Below are 26,729 nucleotides of genomic sequence, written 5' to 3'. Positions count from 1 at the left end.
TGCCGTCAAAAAAGAAATTTCTGTGCATCTCAGTTTTGAATGAATGTCCCCTTATTCTGTAACTATGTCTCCTGGTTTGTGTTTTCCCCCAGTAGTAAAAACATCTTCCCAACATCTACCCTGTCAAATTGCCTCCAAATCTTTTATGTTTCGATATGAACACCCCTTATCCTTCTGAACTCAGGTGCTAACAGCTGAAGAAGGGCACATGCCCAAAACGTCGATTCTCCTGTTCCTTGGATGCGGCCTGACCTGCTGTGCTTTTCCAGCAACACATTTTCAGCTCTGATCTCCAGCATCTGCAGTCCTCACTTTCTCCTGCTAACAGCTTAACCTGTTTAGCTGTTGTGTAAACAATAGGGACTTTTAAATACTGTAAACAGGCATTATCCGTTGTGTAAATAGTTTTTGCAACTATATTGTGTACCTATTTTTAGTTAATCTTTGCACTGATATCTTGGGTAGGGAAAATGGAATGTTGTGATGTCACTTTAAGAGGATATGCAAAATTCAAGAAAGCAATCTGAACAGCAGTATGTGACCAGCAACCAGAGTGGTGTGAATGAGTGTACAATATAACAATTTCGTGTGTAGTCCTCAAATAATTTGAACCAAATTGTAGTTTATCAATCCTGCATAGTGGGCCCATGTAACACTGTTCGTTGAGAAAGAATGTCAGGCACACAAGGAACAGCATGGCTGTGCTAGAGAAGAAGCAACAAACTGGCATTGAAATCAAGAGGTAAGGCAGGTGGAAAATGTTTGAGCCGGAATGGTCTACATGTGAGCTGGGAATAGTTGGTGGACTTAGAGCTTTGGATCAAGGAGGACTGTGAAGTGGCTGGTATCTGGAATGAAGGAAGTGAAGCACGGATGAACATGAAAACTTAGTACCTTTTGAGAGATTTGAAAGCAAACTACCTAGCTGATTAGTACATGATACAGTGAATGACTCCTGAGGGCCAGGAATAACCCTGTCCAGGTCAGGTTAGACTACTGCAGAAAGCAGAGGGAATTGATTAGACCTCTTGGACTTAAGCGTACACATGGGTGGAATTTGGATTGAGATGACTGCAATTGATTTGGATTTGAGCATAAAAGGTAAAGTTAGTAAGTTTGCACATGACACCAAAGTTAGAGATGTAGTGGATAACGAAGAGGGTTACCTCAGATTACAACAGGATCTTGACCAGATGGACCAATGGACTGAGAAGTGGCAGATGGAGTTTAATTCAGATAAATGCAAGGTGCTGCATTTTGGGAAAGCAAATCTTAGCAGGACGTATACACTTAATGGTAAGGTCCTAGAGACTGTTGCTGAACAATGAGACCTTGGAGTGCAGGTTCATAGCTCCTTGAAAGTGGAGTCACAGGCAGATAGGATCGTGAAGAAGGCGTTTGGTATGCTTTCCTTTATTGGTCAGAGTATCCAGTACAGGAGTCGGGAGGTCATGTTGCGGCTGTACAGGACATTGGTTAGGCCACTGTTGGAATATTGCATGCAGTTCTGGTGTCCTTCCTATCGGAAGGATGTTGTGAAACTTGAAACGGTTCAGAAAAGAATTAAAAGGATGTTGCCAGGGTTGGAGAATTTGAACTATAGGGAGAGGCTGAACAGGTTGGGGCTGCTTTCCCTGGAGCATCGGGGGCTGAGGAGTGACCTTATAGAGATTTACAAAATTATGAAGGGCATGGATAGGGTAAATAGGCCAAGTCTTTTCTCTGGGGTCGGGGAGTCCAGAACTAGAGGGCATAGGTTTAGGGTGAGAGGGGAAAGATATAAAAGAGACCTACGGGGCAACTTTTTCACATAGAGGGTGGTACGTGTATGGAATGAGCTACCAGAGGAAGTGGTGGAGGCTGGTCGAATTGCAACATTTAAGAGGCATTTGGATGGGCACATGAATAGGAAGGGTTTGGAGGGATATGGGCCAGGTGCTGGCAGGTGGGACTAGATTGGGTTAGGATATCTGGTCGGCATGGACGGGTTGGACCGAAGGGTCTGTTTCCATGCTGTACAACTCTATGACTCTATTTGCAGAGAAGGAGATGCCAACTCTAATACTCTCAAACAATGAAGAACTAAGGTAGCAGCATAGGAGCAGACTTTCAACACTTTCAAGAGGTTTACATTGTCTTAAAGTCAACCCGGGCAACAAGAATGTGTCCACTTTAGAAGTAGTCATTACTTTATGCTAACTATATTACTTTTCCAAGTAGTTTTCTTTTAGAATGCGGGTCAGGGGAGTGGAATTTTGTTGTCGAAATTGGCTACTACCTTTTACTTGCATTTCTAGGATTGGTATTGAATTTATACTGTTATTCAATAGATCTATGCTCATTACAATCCATTTCTAATTCTTGCACTTTGAAATGTTATGCCATTAATACACCAGGCATAATTTTAACTAGCTAGACCTATGTGCTGTTCTAATTTGAATTGTTACTGAATTTGTATACCAACACTAGTGTTGCCACTTACTATATTGATTATTTTAGTAAAGCCCTGCCTATATTGAGAAGTTTGAAATGACTCTATTTAATTCCATGGTATTAACTTTTCTGATGAAGTAAACAGACCATCTGTTCATAATGTTGCTGTGTAAACAAAGCTGCTGTCGCTACTGGATATCCACATTGGTCCTGCTCCCCATTGGAGAATTTCTGCCTTATTATCTACATTTGCTGGCTGGATCTCTGCCTTCTAACTTTTCCTATTGGCATATCAGTTTATATTAAGGTGTTTGAGCAAAAAAAATTATGTGTACAATTTCAAAGTAGGACTGTAGTTTCTTGAGTATACTCAGAGTCATAAAGTGTACAGCACAGAAATAACTCATCATGTGTAATAGTCTTTAGTGTTATGAAGGCACGAGAGTGTGAATACTGCTCTGAACTGAGAGCTTACAAGCACCTGTGATATGACTAAATGGCAATCCCAGAGTGTACTGGAAAATTGAAAATATATAACATTTCATTATGAAATGGACACCTGAGTTTTGATTGCTGTTTTGACAACAATTCAAATTTAACCAATCAGAATCATGAGTGTGGTGTTAGAAAAACACAACAGGTCAGGTAGCATCTGAGAAGCAGGAGAATCAAAGTTTCAACATAAGCCCACCATCACGTCGATTTCCTGCTCCTCAGATGCTGCCTGACCTGCTGTTCTTTTCTAGCATCACACTCTTGACTCTGATCTGCAGCATCTGCAGTCTTCACTTTGTCCAAATTTAACCAATCAGTTTAAATTATGCCCCAGGATACTAGAACCCAATCGAATTTGAATTTATTGTTTTGCCAACATTGAACCAATGCAACAATCTAATGTTGGGGTATAAAAATGTGGACTTTTGAAAATTGGAGAGAGAACAACTGCCATTGAGAGAGACCCAGAAATTAGGAAACACTTTGTCAAAGATACCATTTTATATGAAACATACTTGCAGTAAAAAGAAAGAAGGACCACCTAGGGAATTCAGCATCCGGAAGAGTGAAGTCATAGAAGATGACAGCAGCTGTGTGGTTTTGAAATTAAGTTGATGTAATTTTAATAAGTACCTTATTGGAGCAGTATATCGTTATAGAGTTGGAGGCAGATAATAAAACAGTTAAGAGAAAGGGGGCTTAAAGTTGTGAATAGTTGTTGTTTAATGTTCACTTTTAGAGTTAAGAAATAAATTTTCTTTAAATAGTGGAATTTGGGAGTTCTCTGTCACTCATATTTTAGTAGATTACATGGGAAAGTGAGCTTTTATGGGTGTTTGGTTTAATTAACCGAAGGGTTCATTGACGTGTCATAATGTTAGCTTTGGATCCAAAAAATGTCCACGAATTGAATCAGTAAACTGAGTGCTTCCTGTTCCTGTGACCAAAATAAAGATTGTAGTCATAAATATATATTAGTTCCCATAGCTAAAGGGGACGTTGCCTTCCTGTTATCGTCCAATATATAAAATAATTTCACATCCAGGCACCCCTGCATTGAATTGTCGTTTACATGTAAAATTGTATTGATGTTTACTGTTGCGATCTAATGTTAATGCAAGGTGACTTTATGCATTTTGTGGGCTTGATCAAGGTCAGGATTGTCTAAACTGGAGAAGTATGTCTTGTACTATGTCCTATGCTTTAATTCCGTTATCAACAGGATTCTGCAATAATGATGTTTTTCAACTTCCCACAGCAGGTTTTATGGTCCCTTAATTGAGGAATTAAATCCTCAGTGAAATGCAGGTAGCTTTATGCTATAAATTTTAAGTACCAGATTGATTGTTCAAGCTAATTTCATGTGGGGTCATCCCAGGCAGGTAAAGAAGAAAACCTCATTAATCCTGAATAATGTTGAAGTACCTCAGGCATACAAAGCAACAATAGTACCTGTTACTTTTTCTTGTGCATTGACTTTTATTCATTTAAGGATATAGGGGTCCTTGGCTAGGCCAGCATTTTTTTTATCCATCCCAAACTGCCCAGAATCAGCCTCATTGCTGTAGTTCTGGAGCCCTATTGTAGGCCTGACTGGGTAAAGATGGCAGATTTTCTTCCCTAAAAGGGCATTAGTCAACCAAATGATTTCATGGTCACCATTAGACATCTTATTCTAAACTTTTTTTAATTTAAATTCCACCATCTGCTATGGCGGGATTTGAACTTGGGTCCCCAGAGCTTACCTGGCTTTCTGGATTAATAACAGGGACCAAGCACCAAACCCTGTGGCACACTGCTGGTCACCTACCCATTTGAAACATTTTCCTGAAAACACAGTAGAATCACATATAAAGCTGAACATTTTGAAAAGGCCATCATGCTATTCAACCATCTACAGTAACTCTAATCTCAATGGGACTGGAAAAGAAACGCCCATCGAATGAAAGAAAATCTCTAGGTAATAATTCTATGGCTCCCCAGGATATCCAGCAGACCGCAGTTGTCCATACACATTCTAAACATAATGATTTTCTACTTTGCAGAAAAGATGTGGCAGTCAGCTGGTTTCCATGATCAGATTTGATTGTTCAATATAGAGTATAGAGGTAGTTTTCCCTAGTGGGAAAGTCTAGGACCAGATGACATAATCTCAGAGTAATAGGTCAGCCATTTAAAGCTGAGATGAGAATTTCTTCTTTCAGAGGTTATGTTCATGCACAGAATTGTTGAAGCCAGGTCATTAAAATATTCAAGGCTAAAGTAGACAAAGTTTTAATCAGTAGGAGAATTGGGAGCTATGGGGAAAAGGCAGAAGAGTGGAGTTGTCAGTTGTCAGATCAACCATGATCTCATTGAAAGGTGGACCATTCTATGTGCCAAATAGCTTACTTCTGCTTCTAGGGATCAAAATCATTTTATTTTCTTGAGAGTTGTTTTTGAGATTTACTGAAGATCTGCTTTTTGATTTTCAGGGACTCTTTTTTTTCATTTTCATGAATTCCTTTATCAAGCAATGTGGGTATGTAACAACATTGCCTTTTGAACTTGTTTTGACAGATAAGGTACTCTGACAAAAGCAGTGTTAGAAGAATTAATCAAAATCCTGAATAATCACCTCTCCATCAAGTCTAAAGGCACAGCACACAAGATCTGCAATGCAACAGTCCCCTCCCACATTAAAACCCTTCGTGTGTGTTCTTGCTATGATTTTTTTAAAAATTTGATTTGTTTATTGCCATATTTATCTTGTTATAAAATACAGTGAAAAGTGTTGTATATTTGTTCCAAGCGGCTGCCAATATACAGCTAGTGTTTTTGGTTAATTATTAAGAAATAGTCATTACAGCACATGTGTATTTGTATTTTGGATGCTTCTACTTTTCTGTGTGCATTTTAATCAGCATTTCTTTGACATGATCTGACACTATAGATTGAGACATCCGCAAGGTCTACACAGAATATGTAGATGCTGATGTGTGCAATATTCAGTAGGAACCCGCAGAACCTTTGGTCAATCAGTTTTATGGGAACTCAGGCTGCAACAGTTCAGGAAGAAAGAGCTACCTTCACCTGCTATTTCATAGACTCATAGTGTCCCTAGACTGTGGAAGCAGGCCATTCAGCCAATCGAGTCTACATCACTCCACCAAAGAGCATCCCACTCTGACACCCTCCCCAGAAAAAAATCCTTGTAAGCCTACGTTTCCCATACTAATCCACTAACCTGCACTTCCTTTGACACTATGGGCAATTTAGCATGGCCAGTCCACCTAACCAGCACATCTTTGGACTGTGGGAAGCCCGTGCTTTTTTAAAAATTCCTTTTGTAATCCAAATGGTGCCAGATTGTGACAACAAATACACATGACAATAAAATCATTCACTCATCCATTCACAGCTGGGGATGGATAATGAGTGGTGGCCTCATGATACCTCTTTCCTCATTCCTGAAGAAGGGCTTATGCCCGAAACGTCGATTCTCCTGTTCCTTGGATGCTGCCTGACATGCTGCGCTTTTCCAGCAACACATTTTCAGCTCTGATCTCCAGCATCTGCAGTCCTCACTTTTTCCTCATGATACCTATAGCCTGAGAAGGAATTTTAAGAAAGTAGCAGTCGTTTCAGGAAAGCAGAAAAACCTTCCAGAAGCAAAAGAAGCGATTGCATATGGACTGATTAGCATCAGCCATTTGTTGTTTGATTCTACTTAAGTCTTGCTTTAAGACATATGATTTAGAGGAGCCCATGTTGAAAGCATAATCACTTTTAAAACTATTTCGATGTATGCAGTCAGAGACCATTAAATGCGCTGACTTGTTTTGCCACATTCTGTTGGACCCCACATATTAAAGCATAATTAGTGTAAAACTTTTTCTCTGATAGTATTAAGAAGCCAAAATAAAAATCTATGTACTTTGCAATTTATTACTCCTACCCTCTCTGCCATAAACCATTCACTAAGAGATTTGGGGGGGTGGGGGATGAGGGTTGAGTAATGGTGAGAGGTGTGTGTTGGTGCTGTAGGTAATCTGTTGCCTCTTTAAGTAGTGCAGCTCCTGACGCTGTGCGGATAGAGCGAGTCAGATAGCTGTGGGGCTGCGCCGCTGTCACAGACCTGCGCTGGGAGCTGTCCACAAGCCGAGAGCTGCTTCCACACAGTACAGTAGAGACCGAGACCGAGTGAGAGAGAGTTGCAGGAAAACAGGCTGAATGTAACAGATAATTGCAACGAGAAAGAGACAGCAAAAAAAAAGTGGCATGTGCATATAAATATATGCAGAAATACACAGTAGTTTCATGATGAGGCTGCAGTTGGATTCTCTGTTTAGCCGGAAGCTAGTCGAGACATGAGGGTTTTTTCAGTGCAAGAAAATATTTAAGTATCTTTATAACGTGCAGTTTGAGAGGTGAAGACATCATGGCAAGTGAGTACAGAAATACCTGAGCCCTTTCAATGCAGAGAAAAAGAAGCAGGAATTCCTCAGCTTCTGTAATGTGCTTACTGATCAGCAACACGTATTTTTGTCATTGAATAGCCTGGGTGTGTTCTACTGTTTTTTTTGTATCTCTGTATATTCCTAAAGCAACACTTCTGATACAATCTGCATGTCGGTTTAAAACATACTTTAGAGATAATGTCACGGCGGTATGATGCTAACTCCCATTAACTCATATAAAAAATATTGCACGCGGGTGGGGGCAGAAAAAAAGATTGGTTAGCTTTCGGTTTCCTGTACCGTGTGTCTCACCTATTTTAAGTGGGTCAACTGAAAAAAAAATCTCTTCAATTACATCCTAAACCTCAGCCCCGTGATGGTATAGTTAATGCTGCAGAGGGATCTGCCTTTTGCGGACTAGGATGAAGGCAGGGTGGGGCCAATAGCCTCCTGCCATTTACATTTTTCCTCTATGGCTGAAAATGCTTTGACATCCTGTAATTGACGTTCCATCTGCCCTCTTTCTAACTGCGCTGTCTATTTTTTTTTGTGTGGTCACCCCCACAGCTCGTGTTATTCAGTCCTCAGCGGGAAGCATGCCTGCTCCTTGACCCAGTGCTAGTTTGACACGTCTTTTCTGACAAAGTTTTTTTTTTGGTTGACGTTAATGGTTTTTATGTTCCGGGGATTTAAATATATATAGCTTTATTATGACTGAGAAGAAGTTGTCTTCGCTTAGTTGTCACCAACTCTGTACATTGAAATTGAAATGTTCATAAAACTTTAAAATTTAAGGCCCTTACTGCATATTGATGCCATTACAATTTCAGATGTTGGTTGTCACCAAATTTTTATTGGTTCATGTTCATATCTGCCTACTTGTATCTCTTTGACGAGGTATTGTCTGTCTGAGGAGTGAACAACTGGGATAAGTGTGTCTTATTTTGGCAAAACAACAGACAGTACACATTGCACGTTCTTTAGGGAATACAGAAAACATATTAAAGAGACGTCTTAGGCCATATTTCAACTCCGATTGTTCTTTTTAAGAAATTTGCCAATTTGGTCAGCTTAAGGATCCATTTTAATTTATTTTCTATAATTTCTCAATCTCAAATACCATTGGTTCTGTTCTGACCTGTTAAAAAATGTTTTTTTATCTGTGAGGACCTTGAGTACCAAAAACAATACTGATAAAATATTAATATAAGTAATCCACTTGTGCTAAAATAACAATGTTAAAACTGTTTGGATGGAAATTTAAACCACTTTGGTTAGAAATGTTGACTTAAACTCACCATGCAACAACGTTGCGCTGACATGACTGAAGTTTTTCTGTGTTGAAACATTCTTTCAGCATCTCGAACTAAGATACTAAGAGTATGATAGAAGAACTTTGCCAATTGTTAATAACACTTACGTCACAGTTTGACTAGTTGGTTGAGTAGAGATACTTGTAGAGACTGATTGTTCAGTGTTGCTCCAAAATGAAATGGATGTTGGGTTCACGTAACGGCCTTCTACTGATTTAAGGTCAACTTAATTACCACTAAGTCTGTAGAGGTAATGTAGCATTATTTTTCCATGTACAAATGTTTGAGGGATGTAGTAGAAGAAGTGAGACTAACTTTGAAGGGTGATGGTTTAGTGTAATTGTAGTCTCCAGTGAAATTAATAGAGAATTTGCCTTATATATCTTTTCCTCTGCACAAGTATTTGTGTTTATGTGATTAAATTAGATACATTGTAAGACGCAAGAACATAGCAGAAGATCATAAGTATGACAGTTCAGTTAATTTTATGGCAGTATTTCAACCAAGAGCTTGGTGTGCACTTTGCTTCCCTTTCCTTTCATGCCAGTGGCTAATTGTGATTGGTACCAGTTAGATCATGGGTTCAAACTGCTAACACATGCAAATTAGAACGAGGAATGGATTTAATGACTGAAATGTATTCAAATAATGCATGCACAGGAAATAATTAGGAAAAATGTGTTTACCTAAAAAATAATGAGGGAAAAATTCACACAAATGAAATTAAGTTGACTATAATTGATTCAATTTATTGATAAATGCTGCAGTTTCAAATATAGCATTATAATTCTTTGAAGACATGTAAGATGTACAGGCTTTCTTGATATATTCTAATCTATTACTGTGTAATGAAACTTTATTTTTTAAAAAAAACATTTAATGTTATGAAATAAGTAGAATGTTATTGCAAATAGTGAGTAGGTCCATCTATGATGGAGTTGACCGTAACTTGCATATTTATTCTTGTGCAATCAGCTTTGCTTATGGAAATACGTTACTAATCTCCCTGCTAGCCATTACATTCCCTTGATTTGTACTGAGGGTGAATAATAACAATGATTAGGTTTTTGGTATAAGAGATTACAAATTTCTAATTGTTTGCACCTAGCTTTGTACAATGAGTTGACAGTAAATTCTCAGAAGAATAAAATGGGCATGAAAAGTTCACTCATTAAAACACAATACTTAGAAACTCAAGATCAGCAGTGAAGAATTTACAAAATCAATTTTTATTTCAACCTTGAATGTTCTGGTAAAGGCTTTGATAGGCCCTAGGAACATACGAAGAATGTAGCTCTTGTTCTCTTCACAGTGCAACAATCAATTTAATAATTATTTGATAATGAGGGAGTACATGAATAAGACAAAAGAATTTGATATTCTCAGAATTATGTTTTTTTTTTCCTAATCTGTGGCATTCTATTGAGCGTTTGCATTTGCACAGAATAGATTTTGCCTCAGTTGCTTATATATGCGCAGACATTGGGAATCTGTTAGCTCTATTTGCTTATGCTAGATGAACATTAGCTGTGGGCAGACAGTATGTAGAGTCATTGAATAACTGTAATTCAGCAGTGACGTTTTGATAAAATAAACTCACACAAGTCAGATATTTTTAAACTAAGATTGCTATTGGTGTTATGTCTTCATCCTGTTTCTAGACTGTACATGAAATTCACTTTGCCAGAGAATATTTATTCCCCCCATAGGAGTGCACAACATAAGATAAGGTTTTTTTTTCTGCTCAGGGTGAGAACTGTTCTTATTTGTAGAAAAATCTTTTTTTCCCCCACTGAAGTTTATAGTGCAGAAAACTGTCTTTTGGCCCAACTTGGCAGTGTCACTTCTTTGGTGGAACTAACCCAAAACAAATTCAGCTGCTCTGCTCTCTCTCCACAACTTTCTAGCCTTCTCTATTTCATATGTTTAACCACATTCTCGTAAATACTTAAATATTCTTCTGTGATATATTCCACATTCCAGTAGCCCCATCGATGTGAAAAAATTGTCCTATCTTCTCTTTCGCATAACAATATTTAATCAATGACCTCAATGCCATCTCAAAGAGCATTTCTAGTCTTTTTTTTCTATTCATGTGGTCAGAACCTTTGCAATATTAAAAACTTGTATTAAATTTAACCTTCACCTTTTTTCTGTTTCAGTGGAAATAGTCTTGGGACCTCAAGTTTATTCTCACTATAATTTTCTACCTCTCTTTAGCATCTTAACAGAGCAGTTTTATTATTTCAATGTGAATGAAGTGGATTTGTTGCATTGCAGCATGCATTCTATTTGGAGTTCTCTTTTGATACATGAAGCATTTTGCTTTTTTAAATTTAGTTTTCAAGCACATTATTATATGCAAATAAAAGTTTAATATATGTAGGTAAGGATATTGTAGATAGATGAATATTCAATACTGTACACACAAGACTTCAAAATTGAACACCAATTGCATAGCAAGCTTAATGCAGTTGCTAAAGGACAAGACAAATCAACAACTTGAAAGAGGATTATCTTTCAAAATAAATCTCTCCTCCATTATTCTTCTTTTTGCTCTTTGTATTTTATGAGGACCCACTTCTTTAATAATTCCCCTAAAGCTCTCTTTCTGTAATCTAAAGATTTGTACTGGAAAGCTCTCCTTAAGAAGGATTTTCATTTTTCAGTTTGAGGAATGTCTATCAATCCTTTGTCTCTTAGGGTAGTAAAATGGTTTTTAATGTACAGTACTGACTATGGATGCCTGATATTGTCAGAGGACTGAAATATTTGTAATGCAAATCCCATTGGGTGGAGTAGTTCACTGTCACTTTCCTGGATTGGAAGGGTTCAGCCTCAAAGGGTATGTATGGCCTACAGTGCGAATGTTTTGTTTAAAATGAAGGGCTTTGATGTGGTCTTCAGAGCACATTCAACAGCATATGTTTGTTTCCAGTTTCTATCTCTGCAAATGTTTGATGCACAAACTTAGTTTCATTAAATTGCAACACTTTCTGATAAGATTATGGAAGAAAGTTGTAAGAAATACCTCTCAATCTTTTTTTTTTCACATTTGCAGACTGTATTTGGACTTTTTTTGCCATTTTACTCGGGGATTGAAGAGGTTTATGCCTAAATCCTGACATTTGAAATGTGGATGCTTAATCTATATATGTTAAAATAGATGTTTATTAGGAATAGAGCATTTCAATTCTGTTTTATTAAAGCTGTGATACAGCATTGGGGTTTTATGGAATTGAGAACATGCCTTAAACCTTTAAAAATGTCGGCGAGACCCAGATGTGAAAATCCTGCTACCATTTCCAACAGTTCTAATTTCTGCAAGTAGGGTAAACGGTGGGGCACAATTTATCTAAGTGAAAAATCTAAACTCCACAGGGTCATTTGAAATGGGTGCTGTGTTAAAATAGACATAATTTTGGCTGATGTGGGAATCATGAATTGATGGCATAGACACAGCTTGAGGGGTAGATAAAGTCTATATAATTGTCATGATCTGACATTTAAATATGTTGCTCTTTAAACTTAAAACAAATACTGACTGCAGTTGTGAATTTTTAAAAAAATCTATACTGGAATGTTTTGATTGACAGGTATAGATTGGCAAAAATTAACAGCTGTTCCTTTAATTTCAAATAAAACTAACAGTTAACGTTTCTCCAAGATCTATTATACAGTCATAGGGCCCTTCAGCCCAACTTGCCCATCAACATCCTGTCTACATGTGACTTTACTTTCATAGAGCTGTGAACCTGTACCCCTAGATCTCTTTGTTCAGTAACACTTCTCAGGGCCCTATCATTGACCCTGGTTTGCCTTACCAAAATGCAATACCTTCATTTATCTAAATTAAACTCCATCTGCCATTCCTCAGCCCACTTGCCCAGTTGATCAAGATCTAGCTGCATTCCCAGATAACCTTCTTCACTTTCCACTATACCACCAATCGTGATGTCATCCGCAAACTTACTAACCTCTGAAGTTCTCACACACAAAATTTATATAAATGACGAATAACAGGGACCAAGCACCAAACCCTGTGGCACACTGCTGGTCACAGGCCTCCAGTCTGAAAGATCACCCTCTGTCTTCTACCATCAATCTATTTTTGTGTCATTGAGTTTCAAAAGCTTCAGTTATCTCAATAGATGATTGAAGTTCAAGCTTGACAGTCTAAAAAGGCTACTAAAGGGCTTGGTCTTTTAAATGTGGGGTCTGAATAGAAGTTCATTTGTTTTTATAAAATATTAACCATTTAAAAGCTTTCAACTGATTTTATGAATGGGAGTTTTTCCACTATCTGGTGTGTAGGATTAGGGACTGTAGTACATTATTAGCAGTTTTTTCCACCTCTGCAGGACTCCTAAGGTCTATCCGTAGTACAAACTCAATAAGTGACTTTGGAGGTGGCATGAAAGATTTGAGGGGCCAAAGATTGGGATGAAGGGACATGAATTGACATTGTTCTAGGATGAAGGATATGAGGGCATAGGGTTGGGTGGGTTGTAAGGGGTTTCAAGTGCTTGAAGGTTCCAAAATGAAAATGATGTTGACACCACAACCAGATCAGCCAAAATCTGATTGAATGGTGGAGTGGCTTCAAAGAGCCAAATGGCTTATTCCTGGCTCTAAGTCCTGTGTTCCCAAAACAACCGGGATACTGTCCCAGAGAACTGAGACAGATCGTCCTGCTACCATGCCCTGACACTCATTCCAGCCCTGTTATCAGTCACATCCTGCTTCTGGGTTTCTCAGGCCCTATTCCATCCCACACCAGCAGCCATTCCACCCCCCCCCCCCCCAAGCCACATAATGAAATCTCACATTTTGGGGATTTTTAATCAAGGTGAGTCCACCAAGTCGTGTTTGTCACCCTTGGTGGCCTAAATACAGGCCATAATATCTGAATGCTCTCCGACTTAGACTGTCAGTAAATCACTGTACAGCTAATCTCAGTAATAGGCTTGTACCACAGAAGGACATGAGAACTATACATAGATCCCTCATTATATTTCTCAAACTTTCAGTGCAAGAGCTATGCAAATTTTATGGTAAGGTGAAGGTGATTTGTCAAGGGAATGTGTGGAAAAGCAGAGTTGATAAGCATGCAGGCTCCACGCTCCTATATGCCACCACTCTGGGGAATCTAGTCTGAGCACACAAGCCTGACTGTATTTCATAATTGCATCAACACACACATTCCCATTGACTAACAGTGGGAGCCAAAGAGCAGCAAAAAACATACCAAGCCTTAGACAGGATGACTTTTGCATGGGTACTCTGTTTTAAGGGAACAGAACTAATGGAAGCCACTCGTCAAACAAATAAGAGCTCTGGTAATTGTACAAAAGCTATATTTTACAAACAGTAATGCTAACATGATTGTAGAACCCTTTGAGCAGTGAAGCACTTCCTGGCTTCCTGTATAATTAAATCATTTTTAGTTTTGAAACAGCTGAGACCCTTGTTATTCTACCCTGCTAAATGAGTTGCAGAAAAAAAATTGGCTGCTTTAGGGGGTCAATGTAAGGATACCTACGCAAGGTAGTGTAGAGTCATAGAGTTATACACCATGGAAACAGCTCCTTCAGTCCAACACATCGCGCAACCAGCTGTCCCAATCTGACCTATTCCCATTAGCCAGCATTGACCCATATCCTTCTAAACCCTTCCTATTCATGTACACCTCCACATGCATTTTAAATGTTGTAAATTGTACCCACCTTCACAATTTTCTGTGGTAGCTCATTCCATACATGCAACACCCTCCGAGCGGAAAAGTTACCCCTCAGGTCCTTGTTATATCTTTCCCCTCTCACCTATGCACTCTAGCTTTGGACTCCCCTACCCTAGGAAAAAGACTTTGGCTATTCACCTAATCCATGCCCCTCATGATTTTATAAACTTCGATAAGGTCACTCCTCAGTCTGCGCTGCTCCAGGGGAAAGAAAATCTCCAACCTATTCACCATTTCCCTATAGCTCAAACACTGCAGTCCTGGCAACATTCTTGTCAGTCTTTTCTGCACCCTGCCAAGTTTAACAACATCCTTCCTACAGAAGGGCGTTCAGAATTGTATGCAGTAGTCCAAAATGGTGGCCGCCTTCACCATCCTGTCTACTTGCGACTCTGCTTTCAAGGAACTATTTTGTTAGTAATCTCTGATCATTTTGTCAACTCCTGTTATATTAGTCATAAACATACTTTCCATGATTGTGCATGTTTAGATTTAACACCAAATCAGGTTGTATTTAGCAGTTTTGTCTAATTAAATGTAGTCAAACGGAATACTTGCACAAGGCCTAATCAGGACAAATGGTGTTGCTCCCTATGTTTTGATGCTTGTTGGGAGGTATAACACTCCCATGTGAAAAGTAGATTAGCATTGAGACAGGGAAAATTTGGGCAAGTTGGTAATTAACCAAGAAGAGGAGAAATTAGAAGGAAGTGAGAAACTTCTTTTAAAAAAATTGCAGGAAAACTAAAGTATAAGATACTTATTATTAGAAATATCTGTTTGCTTAACTTGCAGGGTTATTTGTGATCTTGCATACTAAAAAAAAATTAAATACTGTTCTTATCTATAAAAACATCAATTTACTAGGAATGTCAAAACTGGGGGAAGCATAGTCATAATGCAGTGATCTTTTCAGTAAGTGCTGCATTAAGGCTTACTGATGCTATAAGGTTGAATATAGTTGAGTTCAGCCCAAATATTGTGAACACCTTCTCTCTTCTGGTTATAGAAAAAAGAGGTCAGTAACAGAATGGGTATTGAAATTTGTGTTAGATAGCTTAAGATATTCCAAAGTATTATCATGGTGCAAGTGCAGGAGAGGCAAACCTGACTTATGTGCAACCCCCACCTTCACAAGAGTGCTAATGCTGGTTCTGATGTATGACATATAAACTGTTACTTGTACATTGGCTATCACAGGTAAATGCATGTCCAATACCCCAGGGGATAAAGGGACAGTTACCATTGGAACCCAGCTTTATGATTGGCACAAAGGTTTCACAAGTAGGTTTGCTTTCATTTTAATTTGGCCACTGCATATCCAAGTGTTTTTGTAATCTGGAGTTCAGTGTCTTTTCTCAGGTCCTTCATGTTTTGCCATAGCATGGCACGTGCCTTCTACTTTGTAGCTGACAGTCTTCTGAATTTTTTTTCCCCCTTTGGTGGGAGGTAATACGGAACTTGTCTGCAAGGAATGAATATCCATTAGAGTGAATGAGGAAGGAAAAAGAAAGTTAAACTGCTCCTTGCACTCTGCTCTGTAGACAGCCCTGCATCACATCATGTCATAGGATTATATATGCAGTGGCGTGCCTGGACCTGTGCTAGTGCACATTTGGTGTGATCATGGTCTTCATTAGGGTGGAAAGGTGTAATAGGTGAAAGTGAGGACTGCAGATGCTGGAGGTCAGAGTCTAGATTAGAGTGGTGCAGGAAAAGCACAGCATGTAAGGCAGCATCCGAGGAGCAGGAAAATCAACTTTTCGGGCAAAAGCCCTTCATCAGGAAGCTGTGGGGTCGAGGCTCCATCATTTATGCCAGTTCCTGTCATTCCTTTATTGCTGGCTACTGTTCGAGCTTTGCTAACAATCTGTTTGGGAACTGTTTGGTCATTTCTACGTAACTTTCCAACATTAAGAAACCAGACAATACATCATGCTATGAATTTGAGCCAGGGTCACAGGTCACCATCTCTCTTGCCATCTTATAAATATTGTCATTTATTGTTATTGTTCCTTTAAGAGGGCATTATGGAATATTGACATATATCTTCTTACTCCCGATGTAGAAATATTTTAACATTCATTATCTTTAGGACAAGGTAGAGGACAAGGAAGCACTGACATGTTTATTTAATATTTCTGTATTTAATCAAATCAATGATATGATAAAACACTATTCCTTCCAAGCGCTTCAGTAATTTGCATCTTTTATAGGTTTAATTACATAGCACAAATGCAGGTACTTATGTGGTCACATTTCGCATATGTTTATTTAGCACTTAGTGGTAAAGTTAGCTTCTTCCCTTTTGTTATCTATGTCTTTAATGGTTTGGGTTATTTATATTTTCCATATGAGTGACTTGTTAGTTCTTTTAAAGCATTATACCTGAGTTTGTTATAGCCATGGCTTTTGTGGTTTGGTGGTAGTGTCCTTGTTTCTGAACCCTCCTCAATAGAACTAGCAATTTCCCTATAAGACATTCAGTCCCCATTCTAATAAAAAGGCACACCATCTGGAATGTGCAGGTTTCATGTACACCAGACCTGACCCTAATGCCCAAAGAGTCAAAATCTCTCCCTCTAGCACCATTACTGCGGTCATGCATTCATTTCGTCTATACTATTTCTGTACTCATTTACACATGGTGTCGGGAGTAATCTGAGGGTTGCAATATTTGAGGCCCTGCTTACACATTTCCTATCTAGCCCGCTAAATTCTGACTCCAGAGTTACTTCCAATGTTTCTATTTTGTAGGTACTACTTTTGATCATGATGAATGACTGGTCCCCCTTCCCCCACTCCCTGTTCATTGGACCATTCAGTGACATCTTTTCCCTGGCACCAGGGAGACAATGTACTATCCAGGATTCATGTTTGTGGCCACAGAAGTACCTATTATGTGCTCCATATTGAATCTCCTCTCACTGATCCTCTTCCAGGCTTCTTCAGGACCCCTGCATGGGTCACTGTGCCGTGAACCTGTCTCGGGCTCTACTTCCCAGATGAAGCATTGCTTTCATCAATATTCAGAACCGAATATTGGTTGTGGAGTGAGGTGTATTCCTGTACCACCCGATTATCCCTCCCTCCTTACCTACTTCCTCTTAATCTGTGGAGTGACTGCATTTATAATCAGATTACCAACCTCACAGATGCAATGCAGTGACTCCAGCTGCTGCTCAAGCTCTGAAATTCAGAGGCTTGTGTTGGTACTGCCGGTGGTACTTGCTGCCCTTGTGGTCATCAAGTACATGTGAAAGTCCTGGAGGTCCCACATGGAAAAGTAAGTGCATACCATGGTTCAGAGCTGCCCTTTCATTCCTGTATCTATTAGCAAATAAAACATACTATTTGAAAAAAAAACACCAGTTATACATTTGTCTTCTGTTGTCACATGGATGTAGGAAGTCAGTGTATCTGAGGAGCAATATGATATTCTCTGTGGATGTATGTTTTTTCATGATTCTTTGTGACTGTTGACAGAGGTAGAATGAATTAAGTCAATAAAAATATCCCCACTTATTAATCAGAGATAGTGGATTATTTTTGTAACATTTTATTGTAATATTTCCCTGGTGGAATAATCTATTTGCTGAGGAAAAATTTTAAAGGAAATTAGTTTACACTGCTAATTTTGAAAACTTCTTATCTAGCGTTTTGCCTTCTCTTTTAAAAGGGTGTCTATTTGTGTAATAAATGCTTCAGATTTGAGAGTCAATAGCCTGGCTGTGTACACCTTTTTATTACTTACTTTCAATGTTGTTCCTGCTGTCAGCAGCAAATGTGAAGCAACAAGAGGGTTTAATCATAGCATCCTGTAACTCAAATTCTTCACATCAATGGCTAGTAGATTCCTATGATGGAAAACAGTTTTGCATTCTGCCCTTCCAATATCACCGGGGAAGAATTGTTCTGGGTGCTACATCTGGCAACATTACAATTCCTTTCCATTTCTTTTGATTGTGGATTTCTAGTGAAATCAAAAATGTTTTATAGAAGAACAGTTTTATGATTTCATTGAAAGTTGTGATCTGAGATAATCTTAAATACCTTTATACTGTCATTACACATAGTATTTGAGGCAATTTCTCCTTCATGTTTTGGAAGGCAGGTATTCTACAATGAAAAAAAAAGAAATGTGTTGCATTTTTGTGGTGCCTTTCACAATTCCAGTGTGGCCCAAGTCATCTTGTGGCACATAACGTGAAGGTTTGAAATGTGTACGCTTGCAATATAGAAAACATGTAAGTAAATTTGTACACAGCTATCGGGTTTTTGTTTAAAGAGTTATCTTGAGAACTTCTCCTTTTTAATTGCTCCATCTTTGGTGACTGTACCATCAGCTGCCAAGACCCTAAACTCTGGATCACCATCTGGTAAACCTTCCTCAGTCTCTTATCTCCTTTATGATATTCCTGAAAATCTGCCTCTTCGATCAAATGGTTGCTCACCCATGCTAATATATCTGTTGATGTAACTTGATGTCAAAGTTTGCTTGATAATGCTCTTGGATTAAATGCTATGAAAATGCAAGATCTTGTTCATGATATTGAAAGCATCCTGATTAGGAGCATTTATAGGTCTCTCACTCCCTTGAAGCCATTTGTCCATTCACTAAGGTGTGACTGTTGTGATTACTTCATGTTCCTGCTTACTCCTAATAAGCTTTGATAGCAAGAACCTATCTACCTCTGCCTTAAAAGTATTAAAATACTCTACTTCAGCCATTATAAGGAAGAGGGTTCCACAGACTCCTAAACCTCTGTGAGAAAAAAAATTCTCCTCATCTCTATTTTAAATGGGTGACCTCTTATTTTTAAACAGTGACCCCATATTCAAAACTCTTCCAAAAGAGAAACCATCCTTTCCATGCACAGCCTGTCGGAACCCCTCAGGATCTTCATATGTTTCAATTATTCAAACAAGTTGCCTCTTTTCTAAACTCCAGCAGACACTAGCCTGTCTAAACATTCCTCATAAAGCAACCCATCCATTTCAGGTATTTCAGAAAACCTCTGTAAACTGCTACTAAGGTAATAATATCCTTCCTTAAATAGGGTGCACAAAACTTCACAAATCATTCCAGATGTGGTCACACCAATGCCCTGCATAACTGAAACATAACATTCATACTTGTGTATTCAATTCCCTCCCCCAATAAATGGTAACATTTGTATTATGTTTCCTTAATACTTGCTTTACCTGCACATTGACATTTTCCGATTCATGCAGTAGGACATCCAGATCCCTCTACTTTTGAGAGCTCTGTAATCTCGCACCATTTAGTTAATGCAGGGAGACTGGGAAGATCTTCCCAGCTTTTCTAACATACATTATCCATTGATCTCATCAAAAAATAAACAAACATGACATTTGGGAACTTGAATGTCAGTAGAATCTCCCTTCAAATTTAGTAACCTTTTCATTTGAAAGTCCTTTGCTCATATTTCTATATCATAAGACCGTAAGACATAAGAGTGGAAGTAAGGCCATTTGGCCCATCGAGTCCACTCCGCCATTAATCACGGCTGATGGGCATTTCAACTCCACTTACTGGATTAGTGGTGCTGGAAGAGCACAGCAGTTCAGGCAGCATCCAAGGAGCAGCGGAATCAGGTGCCAGCGCATTGCTGCAAGCATGGAGCAGAGGATCTTGAAGGAGAACTGTTGCTGGTGTTTTTGAATCTGTAGTCTGTGTACTGTTTGTTCTGTTCGGGTCCGAACTCTGCTGGTTTAAAGGTGGTCCGGAGTCCGTGTGGGATGAATTGGTTACGGAGGCAGGCAGTGAGGAAGCAAATGTGGCTGTGATACCGAGTTTGTTTCACGACATGGTTGAAGAGCTTCAGAGCAGAGGAAATGACCTGGGAGTTGCAGTGGGAGAGGGACTCCCTGAGATTTTTGTAGAGAGAGGAAGAAAACTTCTTCAAGGCAGGCATCCTTGCAAGAGGATTCGCAGTAGGGTTGCAGTTATTGTTTTTACCTCGTTGATTTCAACTCCACTTACCCACACTCTCCCTGTAGCCCTTAATTCCTTGCGAGATCAAGAATTTATCAAACTAAAGTTATCAATATCTACAGTTCCTTTGCTCTGAACCATATTACAGACATATTTCATGTCACATTTTACATAGCTTCTGTTTTCTAATTTATCAGCAATGATTTAAAATGTAATCTCTTGATTGTTGCAACCTATTTACTAATTCCATGTAAAATTCTGCAGAACACCAGAATGACTCATTCTCTCTGAATTTTGGATGCCATTGTTAGAACTGAGCACAATCTACTTTTCCAATTGGTTAGCATAAAGATTATATGCAAATGAGTTGCAATGTTTACTATTTTATGCAGTTTTCCCCATTGTCATTAATGCAACCCTTCAAAGACCCTTCACAATAACTGATTCTGTTATCATCTAGATGAAAACTCTTTTGGGGTGAAATGGAATATCATACTATTAGTTTGGAATTGCTCTGAGACAATATTAGTGTCCAAATGCATGATCATATACAATTTTCTTAAATCACTTTTATGGGATTGCTAATCAGTTCAAGTAAACAAATGGAACCAATAAAGTAGAGGACAAAGGAATTGTCTTAATGTATTGCACTGGTATTATTTGTGTGGTATATTTTCAGTCTAAGAAATATGCTGATAAATTCAAAACTATTGTTTTCATAATTTTCAAGCCAGGGTCAAATGTCTGAGTTATGAGTCAAAAGCAAAATATTGCAGATAATGGAAATCTGCATTTTTAAACAAAAAAATGCTTTTTTTTTGTCATGACAGTCCACAAGCCAGCAGCATTATGGAAACTGAACAATGAAATATATTTTAACATTTTATCTGTAGCTGCTGATGGAGCTTCTACTAATGTGTTTTGATTTTAATTCCAAAAAGCAATTTCTGATCAGGTGAGAGGACTTAATTAACATTGACTTCAGGAAGCTAAGATTTTGTAATGTACTCACCTTGAAATATATTAATGTGCTGTTAGCAGTAATCTACCTAGGATTGAAATTTCCATTTCCTCCAGGCATCAGAAGTCCAGCACTCAAACATTTATGAACACTAAGAACTAGTCACAACTCACAAGATCACTAGATGATTAGTTGAATAACACTGCCAAGGAATGTGGGGGAAAACACAGATAATAAATATTTTCACCAACCTGATTTCAACATTGTGGAAAAAGAAACATGTCAAACACCTTCCTATATTTTTACTGTTCATTTCCTAGACAATATCCAATAATTCTTCCTTGCTGTGGAAACATGTTGTAGATGCAAGACATTTGGTGAAATAGTTGTTAAAGATAAAGGCTAGTTAAAGTCACTGATGATTGCAATAAAGAAAAAGCAATCAACAACTGCATTTCCCATAAAATGGATAGTTTGTGAAATTATAAGTGACCTTGGTGCTTAGCAAATATCCATATGGCAACATTAGACAGCAGTTTTTTTTTAACTGTTCTGAATGCTGTTAATAGAAAACAGCACTAATATATTTCTGCTCTGGAATAAATCAATGTCTCAAAGCTTAATATATTTCAACATATACGTTTGTTAGGAGGATCTTTTTCGGGTGCATGCCAAGTTAGCATCTTGAAAGTGATATTCTTTAGTTTAATAAATGGAGGTAGGGGCTAGTAGTATAGTAGATTGTGTCCCTACCTCTGAGTTAGAAGCTCCAGATTCTGAAGGTTAGATGCTCCAATCCCAGGACCTGATAGCCAGAGCCATGGTCAAATAGACCATAATAAGATTATAAGATGTAGGAGCAGAAATAGATCATTTAGCCCATCAAGTTGTCTCTGCTATTCAATGAGTTCATGGCTGATCTAATAATCCTCACTCGACTTTCTTGCCTTTTTCCCCCATCAACCTTGATACCCTTACTTTAAAAACAAAGGTCTTTCTCAGCTTTTGAATATACTTAATGCCCCAGCCTTGACAGCCTGCTGTGGTGAAGAATTCCACAGATTGACAACCTGTTGAGAGAAAAATAATTCCTCCTCATTTGTTTTGTCTGTGTACCTTTTCTTTTGAAAAGGCCCTCTGGTCCTAGACTGTCTCCTACAAAGGGAAACAGCCTTTATGCATCTATCTTGGCAAGTCCCCTAAGAATCCTGTATGAGACCTTCTGTGATGCCTGTGGAGCAGGTGAGATTCCTGGTCATTGAGAACTGTGAGGCAGCTGTAGCGCAATAACCACCTCATGTTGAAAGATTACACATGCAAGCATTTGCATTGGGCAGTATTCCATGTCAACAATCCAGCTTGTTTCAAGGAATTGCAAGAAAAAGTTTAATAACATTACAAGTTAAATTCATAGGGTACCACTGTAAAAAAATATATATGCCAACACTTAATATAAACCTGTATAGTGAGAACTTTAAAACCATGAAATATTAACACCAGGCAATGTCATGTGTACAATATTTAGGCGTTTTGGTAATTAGAGTGGAAAAGTCTGTAGAGAAGTAACTTTATAAGCACTTATTAACTTATTTAAAATAAAGAAATGCTGTTAAAATAGCAGAGAAAGATTTGATACAAGATGGTTGTGTGCTTTTTATGATGTTTAGCACTCTTCATCATTCTTGAAATAATATGGTCATCAAATAAATAAGTGGAAGACTTACCGAATCAGTTAAGTTATCAGATTACAACCATAAAATCCCCCCTAAAACTTTACATTCAAGCTTGATGCATCCCTAGCTTTTCAATTCTTTGTGCTGCATATGATATGTCATTTTTAGTGGGGGTAATCAGATGACCTGAGCCCAATTTCTTCTGCCTTGATGGAAAGGAGGAGTAGGAATTGGGCATTAATGTAACTTATCCAGTTTGTGCTACAGAAAGAGAGATGAAGGACATGTCTTCCAAACCTCTGGCAGAATGATACAGTGACATCAATGTCACACAAGACCCAGGTAATGATCACTCCAAACAAAAAAGCACCTAACTATTTCCACTTGCTATTCAATTTCATCATCCTTGCTGAATCCTCCACTGTTAACATTTTGAGGTTTATTATTGACCACAAAGTGAAGTAGACTAGCCATATAAATACTGTGACTACATACTGGAGGCTAGAAATACTGCGAAGAATAACTTACCTCCTGCTGACATTGTACCTGATCACCAGAAACAAGGCACAAATCAGGAGTAAGATGGAATATGCTCCATTTACAAGGATTAATGCAGCTCCAACATTGTACAATAAATGCAACACCATCTAGGACATAGCAAGTCATTCAATTGGCACCCTATCTATCACCTTCAGCATTCAATCCCTTCATCACCAGTGCATATTGCAACCAATGTGTATCATCTACAAGATGTACTACAGCAACTTGCCTAGTCGTCTTAAACATCATCTTCCAAACACATGTCCTGTACTATCTCAAGGAACAAGGACAATAGACATTTGGGTACTCCACTGTCTACAATTTCCTCTCAAAGCCACACACCATCCTGACTTAGGACTACATTACTGATCCTTCACAGTTGCTGGCTCAAATTTTCTGGAACTCCTTTCTTGATAGCATTGTAGGAATACTTAACTCCAAGGATTACAGCAACTCTAGAAGGCAGCTCATCATGAGTTTCTCAAACACAGTTAAATTTGGGCTATATATACTGGCCGAGCCAGAGATTCCCAATTCTAAGATTGAATAATAAAGAATATTGTGATTTTTGAAACTGTTGGAAGTCATTTCACTCAGTTGTTACCTGGATATGTTGCATCGTTACAGGAAAACTGACCTATTTTCATGATATTTTATATTATGGTATTCCACAATGTCTTACTGCATTAGTTGGTAGAAAAAAAGTATTGCATTTCAGTTAGTTAATGCATTAGGCACTGACTGGAGATAAGAAAGCCCAAATGACTAAAGCCATAGTATAAAATGCTGCTTTTAATGTCTGTGGTGTGTAGCTCCAAAACTGAGGTGCTGAATAGAAAAAGGCACAATTATCTGAGCAGGTGATTGGAATTTGGGTTCTGAATGAGGGATTAACTTATCATTTTGGCTGTTGAAATTATATGATTAGCATCTAAAGCTTGAGCCCACTGAAAGCAATTGGATCCAATAACATTAATGGCTCTCATAAAAAGGGCTTTGTGGCATAGTGATAGTGTCCTGACCTCTAGACCAAGAGACCTGAGTTCAAGTTCCACCTGCTCCAAAGATATATAATAAAGTATCTGAGCAGGTTGATTAGAAAATTCAAAATATGAATGTCTTTCATTTTATAAAAAGTTTTTGTGATAGAGTGGTAGTGTCCCTACCTTGAGCCAGGAGACCCAGGTTCAAGTTCCATCTGCTCCAGAGTTGTGTAATGACAGGTAACTTGGAAATGTCCAGGTGTCTTTCATGAGTCTGTGTAGCTTTCGGATCAAGAAGAGCCTCGATGAAAGTTTGAAGCGAGGGGTTAAATGTCATCCATAAATTAACATTTTGGTGCATTATTTGATAATTGTCTTTGGCGCTATTGCTAGAAGCCCCTGGTTCAGATGGAAGTTCAAGTTGGTGTTGAAGACATAAACCTGACAGAGTATAATTTAATATCAAGTGTACTCTCAAGATAGTTTTAACCCACCTCTTATGACCAATGCCACCTTAGAAAACTGGTGGTCAGATATTGGCCTTGTTAGCAGGCAAACATTTCCATCTGTTAGAGTATAATTTTGGAGTGTAATTACCATGGTTACCATGTCAAATATTTGAAGATGGCTTTCAAAAGAAACTCACTTTGATTAGGAAGGAATGAATTTGGTCTGTATGGAATGAAGAACAATCAGTCCCTTGAGCAAGGAAAAAAGTAAAGTTTCTGTGGTGTATCTGCTGCGTGTGGTTGTCTCACATTAACTTTGTCACATTCAATGTTCTGGTGTTGCTTTGGGACTTTGTGGGAAGGATGTAAACATGCAGAATTTTCCTGGAAAAGAACAGGAGTCCAGGCCTTGACCTCCAGGCTCCAAACTCTTTCACAAAGCATTGCAACTGTGAATGTTTACCTGAGAGAAAACACCTCTGTCTGTGGATGTCTCACTCTTTTGGATGATATTGAAGTTTCCAAGGCGGATCACACAGAAAGGAAATAATAATCCTGCAATCTAACACAATTTATCTTAATGCTTAGGATTTGTATGCAAAACAAAAGACCATTTGATGCATTCAGTCCAGGTTCAGATGCCAAATATCCTTGCAGTTATATGGGTTATCATCACTTCCACCATGATGTGTAAGTCGCCTTACAAAATTTGAAGTTGAGCTTGAGGTTGTTCTTTTCAAAAAGAAGTATTGAAGAAGTAACAAAGAGGATTGATGAGGGCAGAGCAGTAGATGTGATCTATATGGACTTTAGTAAGGCATTCGATAAGGTTCCCTGTGGGATACTGATTAGCAAGGTTAGATCTCATGGACTACAGGGAGAACTAGCTATTTGGATACAGAACTGGCTCAAAGGTAGAAGACAGAGGGTGGTGGTGGAGGGTTGTGTTTCAGACTGGAGGCTTGTGACCAGTGGAGTGCTACAAGAATTGGTGCTGGGTCCTCTGTTTTGTAATTTACATAAATGATTTGGATGCGAGCATAAGGGGTACCGTTAGTAAGTTTGCAGATGACACCAAAATTGGAGGTGTAGTGGACAGCGAAGAAGGTTACATCTGATTACAACAGAATCTTGATCAGATGGGCCAATGGGCTGAGAAGTGGCAGATGAAGTTTAATTCAGATAAATGCGAGGTGCTGCATTTTGGGAAAGCAAATCTTAGCAGGATGTATACACTTAATGGTAAGGTCCTAGGGAGTGTTGCTGAACAAAGACATTTTGGAGTGCAGGTTCACAGCTTCTTGAAAGTGGAATCTCAGGGAGATAGGATAGTGAAGGCTGTGTTTGGTATGCTTTCCTTTATTGGTCAGAGTTGGGAGGTAATGTTGCAGCTGTACAGGACATTGGTTAGGCCACTGTTGGAATGTTGTGCGCAATTCTGGTCTCCTTCCTATCGGAAAGATGTTGTGAAACTTGAAAGGGTTCAGAAAAGACTTACAAGGATGTTGCCAGGGTTAGAGGATTTAAGCTATAGGGAGAGGCTGAACAGGCTGGGGCTGTTTTCCCTGGAGCGTTGAGGCTGAGTGGTGACCTTTTATAGAGGTTTACAAAATTATGAGGGGCATGGATAGGGTAAATAGGCAAAGTCTTTTCCCTGGAGTCGGTGAGTCCAGAACTAGAGGGCATAGGCTTAGGGTGAGAGGGGAAAGATGTAAAAGAGACCTAAGGGGCAACTTTTTCACAC

At 38.6% G+C, this 26,729-nt stretch overlaps 1 protein-coding gene across 5 annotated transcripts in view; it reads left to right on the top strand.

The window, feature by feature from the left end:
- Positions 1 to 7,035: 7,035 nt before the first annotated feature.
- Positions 7,036 to 26,729, top strand: part of LOC140485657 (janus kinase and microtubule-interacting protein 1-like) — a 355,381-nt gene continuing 335,687 nt past the window's right edge. For all 5 annotated transcript variants that reach the window (XM_072584037.1, XM_072584036.1, XM_072584038.1 and 2 more), the window contains exon 1: positions 7,036 to 7,355. The gene's annotated coding sequence lies outside the window, so the exon portion shown is untranslated. The remainder of the gene's footprint in view (positions 7,356 to 26,729) is intronic.

The sequence above is a fragment of the Chiloscyllium punctatum genome, chromosome 14 (assembly GCF_047496795.1).
Source record: "Chiloscyllium punctatum isolate Juve2018m chromosome 14, sChiPun1.3, whole genome shotgun sequence".
Classification (NCBI taxonomy): domain Eukaryota; kingdom Metazoa; phylum Chordata; class Chondrichthyes; order Orectolobiformes; family Hemiscylliidae; genus Chiloscyllium; species Chiloscyllium punctatum.
This window is presented reverse-complemented; position numbering and strand designations above follow the sequence as displayed.